This window comes from Henckelia pumila, chromosome 2, assembly GCF_033568475.1.
Source record: "Henckelia pumila isolate YLH828 chromosome 2, ASM3356847v2, whole genome shotgun sequence".
Classification (NCBI taxonomy): Eukaryota; Viridiplantae; Streptophyta; class Magnoliopsida; order Lamiales; family Gesneriaceae; genus Henckelia; species Henckelia pumila.
The window spans coordinates 88,928,548-88,938,115 of record NC_133121.1 but is presented as its reverse complement, the minus strand read 5'-3'; positions in this window follow the sequence as shown (position 1 = coordinate 88,938,115).

Below are 9,568 nucleotides of genomic sequence, written 5' to 3'. Positions count from 1 at the left end.
ATACTTGATAACATATTTAACCAACACAATCAACGAAGTATACTTGATAACATAAATTGGTGAGTTTAATTGAGAATAATATTGTCACATAAAAATAAATAGAAAGTAGAGGAAAGAATGGGAAGGAATGGTGATTCTCACCTAATAAGAAAGGAATCGCCATTCCATGGAATTATGGAATTATGAATCATTATTTCCATATAGGAATGTGCATTCCTATTCTCATGGGTGTAATACCAAACACAAAAAACGAAATGAGCTTAGGATTGCCCATTTGATTCCTACTTCATTACTGCATACCACAAATCATAAGATCATGATTGGTACATTAGAATGAAATAAAGAAGGAATGAAATCAACTTTGGAATGAAATAATAATATGAATGGAATGGTACTTTTATTCCATTCCAATGATTGGTATCGAAAAAAATAAAAAGGAACGAAATGAAATTATTTTAATAATCAAATATTTTTAAAGAAAAAGAAAAAAATAATTACTACTCATATGTGTTGTTGTTGTTGTTGTTATTAGTATTAAATAATAAATTAATAATATTATATAATTATTCTATTTAATTTAATTTAAATTATATATTAATATGAATAATTTTTAAAATATTTTTTAATACAATAATATATTTTAAAATAATAAAAATAAATAAATATAATAATAATAAATATAATATAATTGTTATTATTTCATTAATATTAGTTATAAAAATAATAATAAATAATATAATATATTTTTATTATTATAATAATAACAAATAATTTTTTAATTAATATTTTATAAATAATAATAATAAATAAATCATAATACTAATAAGGATTTATACGTGATAATAATTATTATACATAATAGTAAAATAATTATATAATAATTTGTTGTTTTATTTATTATTATTATTATTATTATTATTATTATTATTATTATTATTATTATTATTATTATAATGGTTAGATTGTTAGAAATAAACTAAATATAGAAGAAAATATTTTACAAAAATAAAAAAGAGAGTGAGAATGGTCATTCCATCTATTTTTGAATGACCATTCTCATGAACATGGGAATAGTCATTCCCATTCCAAGGGTCATACCAAACATAGATATGAGGAATGAGTTGAGACTGCCCATTCCATTCTCATCTCATTCTTTTGTACCAATAATGCCTAAAGAGATATATGTTTGGAATCTATATCAATTCAATAATTTTTGATAGCATAACTTTAATAATATTTTTTTAAGGATATTGACAATTTTATATCACATATCAATGTTTTTTAAGAAATTATAATAAATTTCTATATTCACAAAATCTTCAAAAATCAATCAACCAAAAAAGAACATTAAACTAATATTAGTAAATTATGCTACACGAAAATCATGTGTATACCATCTAAAGAAAATAAATTTTTTGCATTGAAATACTTGCAAAATCATGAGATGGACATGAACTGCAGTATTCGTAAAATCAATACAAATGAAATAGAGTAAAAAAATGAAATAGAAATAAAAAAAATTATAAACAAAATATATAAAATGGAAGGTGAGAGAGTTTTGTGGAGAAAAAAACTGCATCACTAGTTAGAAGAATGGGAGAAAAAAGTAGATAGACTATTATGACCATTTTGCCCTTAAAATATGTGAATATCGTGGTGGTATTTGAGATATTTATGTAAAATTATATTTGTGTAATTAGGTTGGATCAAATTAGTTAGTAAGAGGTCCTCTTTCTTTTTATATAATAATAATAATAATAATAATATAGATTCTTCAAGAATATTCCCAAATTTTGGATCTTATATAAATATTGTTAATTAATATAAGATATATTTGATTTATAATATTTATTTATAAATATTGATATACTTTGACATATATATATCTCTCAATAATATTTATAGTTTTGGATATCATGTCGAATATCAATCATGATTTCTTCAGTTTCTCAATATGCGAAATTACATGTCATATTTTTATTTTGAATCTATTCAGATTTTCAATATATTATATCATAAGAAACTCTTTAGATTCTCAATATATTTAAACTTATATCACATATTAATCTTGAAGTCTCTCAAAAATAAAATCATGTTGTGCTACTTTATAGTCATCAACATCATGATATTTCATGGGCACCAATGTTAAAGTAAATACCTTGCAAGTCAACTGTTTACTAAGGATTTTATTGACTCAAGTGTAATAAACAGTCTTTATTTTAAATTTAATGACACTTCATTCAATTTTGGCACTTACTTTATCTGCATGCATATGTAAATTACATAGATAAATATCTTCAACATAATATAGTAAATAAATATGAAGTTTTACATGTGATGACAATCATGAAACACACATATTAAATTACTGTATATTCTAAAATGAGTTTCTAGTCGATTAGGCCATCCAAAAGAAGGATAAGGACTGCTCGAGCTAGATACTAGAATCTGTGATGTTGTGTATCACGTTTCATTTATATGGACATAGAGATGTTCAATTATACAAATTGATGCTCATACGATGAGTTTCCTGAACTACCCTTCCTCGAACTTCCCAAGTGGTTATCATTCATCGAGTGGATAAGTCTGTGTTTATAGTTATACACCATTAGTCCTTACGACCCAGACAACACTGAGACTCTACATGCTAGGACTGTGCTTTGACTCGTTTACCGACTCTATGGGGTCATCAGGTGGTGAGATTGGGTGTAGTTGCAACACATGTAGGATTTAGTGCATTGTAATAGGAAATTCATCGTTCGCCTACGGGTGTGGATATCCTATGTCATCTAATTAGATAATAGTGCATGAAATCTCTGGCCAAAGTATGAGATGTGTCTTAGGGTAAAGTGGTTCTCTAGTTGCACATGCGATGCCACTATATATTATCAAAGCTGCATCACATCGTTATCGAACTTCAAATGCGACTCTTGATGAACCAATGGTTGCAAATTCGATCGGGATATATGAGATGAAGGGACTGTAATATACGATAACCACAATCAATTGGTTCTTGCAGAAACTATCAGTGAAACCTAGAGAATCATGGAGCGATGTTGTTAGATGCTCTTACCATGATTCGATGGATCCAATAAAAAATGAATTCTGACATTCTTATGATCAAAGTGTTGATACATAGAATGAGGCTAATTAGGGTAAGCTCAAATAAAAGAAAATGTTCCGAATCATAAGAGTTCTGAACTAAGGGTTGGTTGTATCCCTGAATCATTGAGGGTCACACAAACAATAGTTTATTTGTTCCCATTGAGATAATCAATTAAAGGGGTTGAATTTATAAGAAATAAGAATGATTGGATCAAAATATAATCTTGCAAATGAGTTTATACTTATAAAAATTTTGAGAGCATGACTTCTAAAAACAGTTAAGGTGAGTGCACTTGCGTAATTTGAGTTGAAGTGTTCAAAGATTAAAAACTTTCTTATTTAGACATCAATGACTTTGAAAAATTGAAGTGTGCACATAATAACAAAAAAGTTGAAGTCGTCACTTCGGTGATATTAGATTGTCGATCGTAATTATAATGAGTATAATATAATGGACGCATGAATCGTAAGCTTGTACTAGGAGTACAAGCACATCATGTTAAATTATTAAATTCATAATTGGACTTTGATAATTAAATAATATTCAAATTATACTAAAATAAAGCTCATTAGGTTTTATAATATAAGGTATTGATCTATGTTATGAGGAAACATTCTTGATACCATATTATACTAGTTGAACACATAGAAAGACTTGATATACCTGATATGTGATTTTCAAAAATCACAATGTATTGGGCGAGCAAATTTTTGAACACTGTGTAATATATTACATGCAATATTCGGACACTACAAAATATATTACATGCATAATTCTTGAAAAAAATATATGAGGGATTTTTGAAACCCTAGCCTCCATTATTGAATGCAATTTCAAAAATTGCTCTGTAATTTCTCTTAGAGGATACAGTCGCCCCTAACTAATAGGGACTCGAGTCATTCTTCCTCTTTCGTTCAATCTCTACGCAAACTTCTTCTATATTCTCTGGTGCGATTTAGAAGAGGAACAAGTAATCAAGTCATGGAATCGATAAGGAGATTGAAGAAGGGTTTGAAAACAGGAGTTTTTCAAATTGATAATTCGTAGGAAAAGCTATCTCCGCTAATCCCAAAATAGTTGGAGCTAAGTGATCGATTCACTAAAGGTATAACACCCGATGGATGTTGTTTGAACCATACGAGTGCCCAAGTATATTTTGAACGTCAAAATGAAAATTTTAAAACTTTCATTGCATATCGAGCACGAGATAACAGTACTCCAACAACCAATACATCAATAATTATCATTGTGCTACTTCTAGACTACCAATGATTTTTTTCTCATAAAATTGTGTATTGACAACACCTTGTGCTGTTTCATATCAATAAAACGAGAATTATTTTATTCCAATTATTTACAGCATTGTGCTAATAATGTGTTATAATCATAGAAGAAAAGAGATATGAGTAGAGAGAATTAATATGAGTCAATACTCAGGTGTAATTTTTGTTGAACTCAATCACCCCTATTTATAAGAGACGATAATAGAATGCAAATCTTTACATATATTATATTGACATATTTATTTTGATAACAAATCTTCAAAATCTATATAGATAAAAATATGTTGTAAAAACATGGCTTTTCATGGTTGGAAGACAACCTTCATGCCTTCGGAACTCTGAAGAAGGCGCTGACGTCTACCCCTGTGCTCGCTCTTCCTGATTTTTTTGTCACTTTTATAGTGGAATGTGACGCATCAAAATCTGGGCTTGGGCCCGTTCTTCAACAAGAAGGCCGACCCATCGCATTTTTCAGCACTACACTTGCTCGACGCCACAGAAAACTAGCAGCATATGGAAAAGAATTGATTGGGATCACTAAGGCAGTACGACATTGGCACTCCTAATTTTGGGGAAGGTCATTTATAGTCCGCACAAATCATTATAGCCTCAAATTCTTGCTTGAAAAATGCATCTCAGCATCTCCTCAACAACATTGGATAATTAAATTAATGGGGTATGATTTTAAAGTAGAGTATCGTGCAGGCAAATCAAATACAGTAGCTGATGCACTCTCACTAAAACATGAAGATGAAGATTGTTTGATGTCCATTTCAAAACCTCACTGGGATTTTTTGGCAGCCATCCGGGAGACACATTCCACTAATTCTGATGTGCAACGGATAATTCAGGAAATAAATGATGGCGAAGCTTTAGGACCATGGGATTTTCAGGATGGTGTCTTAAGGTTTAAATCCAATATTTATCTTCCACCACACTCAGCTCTAGCAACACCCATCATTGCAATGATACATGAGGGTTGCCACGAGGGCTATCAACGTACTCTCCATCGCTTGGGTCATGAATTTTATGAGTTATTTGCACCAAACACCCCTGTGAAATATTGAAAATGCACACTTCATCCCTGTGAAATTTTAATAGGCATCTTCAACCCTAAACTTTTAAAAAAATAGCACACTCGCCCTTCAGATGAGTGATTGTTGCGCACGAGCCCCTCATGCGACTGGGCAAAGATTTTGATATTTTTTTTTGCATCAAATACCCCTGTTAAATATAAAAAATGCATATTTGACCCCTGTGAAAATAATTTTTAAATCTATTCAACCCATAATACACAATTTTTATTAAAATCTAATTATAAAATATTTAGCAAACACTTTTCGTTTTATTAATTTTATTTGTAATTTTAATTTTAAATTTATTATGATTATATAATTATTTTCTAAAAAATATTATTATTTTATCTTTTTATCAATATTTTATTAAACTCTCTTCTTGTTTCCAATTTCTCAATTAAAAATGCATTCATAAACGAGATTTAAATACCTAAAAGTACCAAAATATTAAATTAAAATGATAATTTCATGCATATTACTTTTTAATTTAGTATTATAGATTTTTGAACCAAAATCTAAATTTTTTAAAATGCATTGCATAATTTGCATTAAATAATAATACACAATATTTATTAAGATCTAATTATAAAATATTTTTAAAGCATTTTTATTTTATTTATTTTTAATTTAAATTTATAATTTTTAAATAATTTATTTCTAAAAAATTTATTACTTTATCTCGTTATCATTATTTTATCAAATCATTTCGTGTTTTCAATTTTTCCATTAAACATGATTCATAAATAAGGATTTAAATATCTAAAAATACCAAAATATGGAACCAAATGATAAGTTCATGAATGTTACCTTTTCGATTTATAATTATATAAGCATGTATTTTTTATTATTTATTACAAATTGTGCAATGCATATTCTCGAAAAATTTAAATTTTGGTTCAATAATATATAGTCCTAAATCGAAAAAGAAATATGTTTAAACTTATCGGTTTAGTTCAATATTTTGGTACTTGAAATTATTTAAATACTTGTTTATGAATGCATGTTTAATAAAAAAAGTTGGAAACAAGAAGAAAGTTTAATAAAATAATAATAACAAGATAAAAAAAAATATTTTTTAGAAAATAATTATATAATCATAATAAATTTAAAATTAAAAATAAAATTAATAAAACAAAAAGTGTTTGCTAAATATTTTATAATTAGATTTTAATAAAAATTGTGTATTATGGGTTGAATAAATTTAAAAATTATTTTCACAGGGGTCAAATATGCATTTTTTATATTTCACAGGGGTATTTGGTGCAAAAAAAATATCAAAATCTTAGACCAATCGCATGAGGAGCGCGTGCGCAACAATCACTCATCTGAAGGGGCGAGTGTGCTAATTTTTTAAAAGGTTAGGGTTGAAGATGCCTATTAAAATTTCACAGGAGAAAAGTGTGCATTTTTAATATTTCACAGGGGTGTTTGGTGCAAATAACTCTGACTTTTTTTGGCCAGGCATGAAGCGAAAAATTCATGAACTGATTTCTAATTGTTCCACCTATCAGCGAACCAAAACTGAGGCTTTGAAACCAGCAAGACTCCAACCTTTGCCAATTCCTCACCACATTTGTATGCATATTTTGATGGATTTCATAGAAGGGTTACCACGTTCACAAGGGAAAATGTTCTTCTGGTGGTTGTTGATCGGTTTTCAAAATATGGTCACTTTATCGGGCTCACCCATCCATATACAGCAGTTTCGGTGGCTAAACTCTTTTTTGACAACATATTTAAACTTCACGGGCTACCTGAAACAATCGTTAATGATAGGAATGCAACTTTCACTAGTGTTTTTTGGCAGGAATTTTCAAGTTAAGTGGAACAAAATTGTGCTTCAGTTCAGCCTATCACCCTCAATCTGATGGACAAACTGAGGTTGTGAACCGCATCTTGGAATTGTATCGATGCTGCTTTACAGGGGATCATCCACATAAATGGTTTGAGTGGCTTGCATGGGCTGAATTTTGCTATAACATAGCTTTCATACTGCTCTCAAGGCCACACCTTTCGAATTGGTTTAAGGTCGCAAACCCCCTAGCCTTTCGTCTTACATACCAGGCCAAACACGCATTGCATCTGCTGATCATGTGCTACATCAATGTGACCATATCATACACCAGCTCCGTGATAGTCTTTTACAAGCACACAATGTCATGAAACAAAATTATGATGCAAAACATCGAGACGTTGCCTTTGAAATAAGGGATTTGGTTCTCCTTAAACTTCCAACATACAGACAACAGAGTATTGCATCCTGGAACAATAACAAGCTTTCTCCTCACTACTTTTGTAACGTCCCAGATTCGACGACTATCTTCACTGTATCAAGACGGGTCTTTTTAGCATGCTTATGCCCTCACTCACACGCATCCTGAAAAACTTTCCAGGGAGAAACACATCTTATAATTGTCCCAAGTCAAGCACGCTCAACTTTGAAGTTTTTATATGATGAGCTCCCGAAAATAAGATGCACCTTCGTGATATGAGTATTACCTATCAAATCTTTTAAGCCCTCCTCAAATATGCAGTCTCATACCTATGCAGTCTAAGAATCCCTCTCATTCTGGCATGGGCTCGGTTCATTCATGTCTCCCTTTGCCTAGAAGCCTGCCAGGAGCCTCTTCTTGTCCATGCAACCTCTTGAAAACCAGCGATCACTCCCCACCATCTTATTAGCCCCGAGTGTCACAACTTTGGTCCATTTAAAGTACTGGAAAAGGTGGGACAGGTAGCTTACAAACTTCAGCTACCTACAGATTCAAAAATACACTTTGTTTTCCATGTCTCGACTTTAAAAAATTTCAAAGGCGAGTACTTCTTGATGCAATTACGGATAGCTCGCATGTTGATCACATGGTTAAGGATTCGTTGGAGATGCCTCGAGGACCAATTATGAGAGGTCGAGCTAAGAAGTTCAAGGAAGCACTTCAATCGTTGATGATAAATTGTCAAGAAAGCATTGGAATGTCTGAAGAATACTTTGGGGAATGTTACAATCTTATTGAAGTCCAAAGAAGTCAAGAGAGCGGAGAAAATGACAAAGAGAATACAAAAATAGGCAACACAACCCGAGACGCATGCGCGCCCGCGCCTTAGCCGAGTGTTTTCAAGAATTCTGGACAGAGTTCTATGCACGCCCGCGCCCCTTCCAACGCGCGCCCGCGCGTCGATCCAAAGAGCTATGCGCGCCCGCGCCTTCGAGTTTTACACACAGTTTGTCTTGTTTGTGTGTATGCGAGAATTTTGATATTTTTGGCATTATTTTATTATTTTGAGTCTTTTATTCCTACTAGGAAACTTTTAGGAAGATATTATCATATCTTTAGATATATTTTTGAGTTATTTCGCGATATCTTTTATTATTTGTAGTTGTATTATAAATACAACAAAAACATTCATTATTGATATAAAATTCAGATTTTTGATATTTATCAATTAAATTCTCTCTAGAATTTTTATTAAGCTTTTGCTTACTCAAAAATCAAACTTATCAAAGTTTTCAACTTTGTGGCGTTTGTCGATTGATTATCCTCGTGGGTTGTTAGAAACAGGTTTTCTGAAGGTCCCGTTGTGATCAATTGTTTTCTTTTCGTGATTGTTTGTTGCTAGTTTCAAGTAAACTAGAAGTGAATAATCCAAAACCTTTACTTGTTTTCAAGATTGGGCAATTTCTTGATTTCTTTTGTTATTGGATTTAGGGTACGATTTTATATAGTCGTGTTTGTCTTTCATACATTAAGAATTCATATCACTTCTCCAATCCAGTCTTACCTCCAGCTTCCTCGAATGAGTCTCGAATCTCGCCAGTGGCCATCTTGGACAAACGTATGCAGCAAGGCAGGTCTAAAATTTTAGTACATTGGGTGGGTCTCTCCCCAGCTGAAGCTTCCTGGTAAGACACAGAGATGTTCACTGTACGATTTCCTTTTTTCATGTTTGAGGACAACCGCGATCTCGAGGGGTGCAGATGTCATGGACTCAAACACTGTCATCCAGCTCATCATTCAAATGGGGTCAAGTAGCAAACTTAAACAATTAAATGCATTAACTAAATAGTTAGTACAATAAAATAATTTAAATAAATAATTAACATTTTA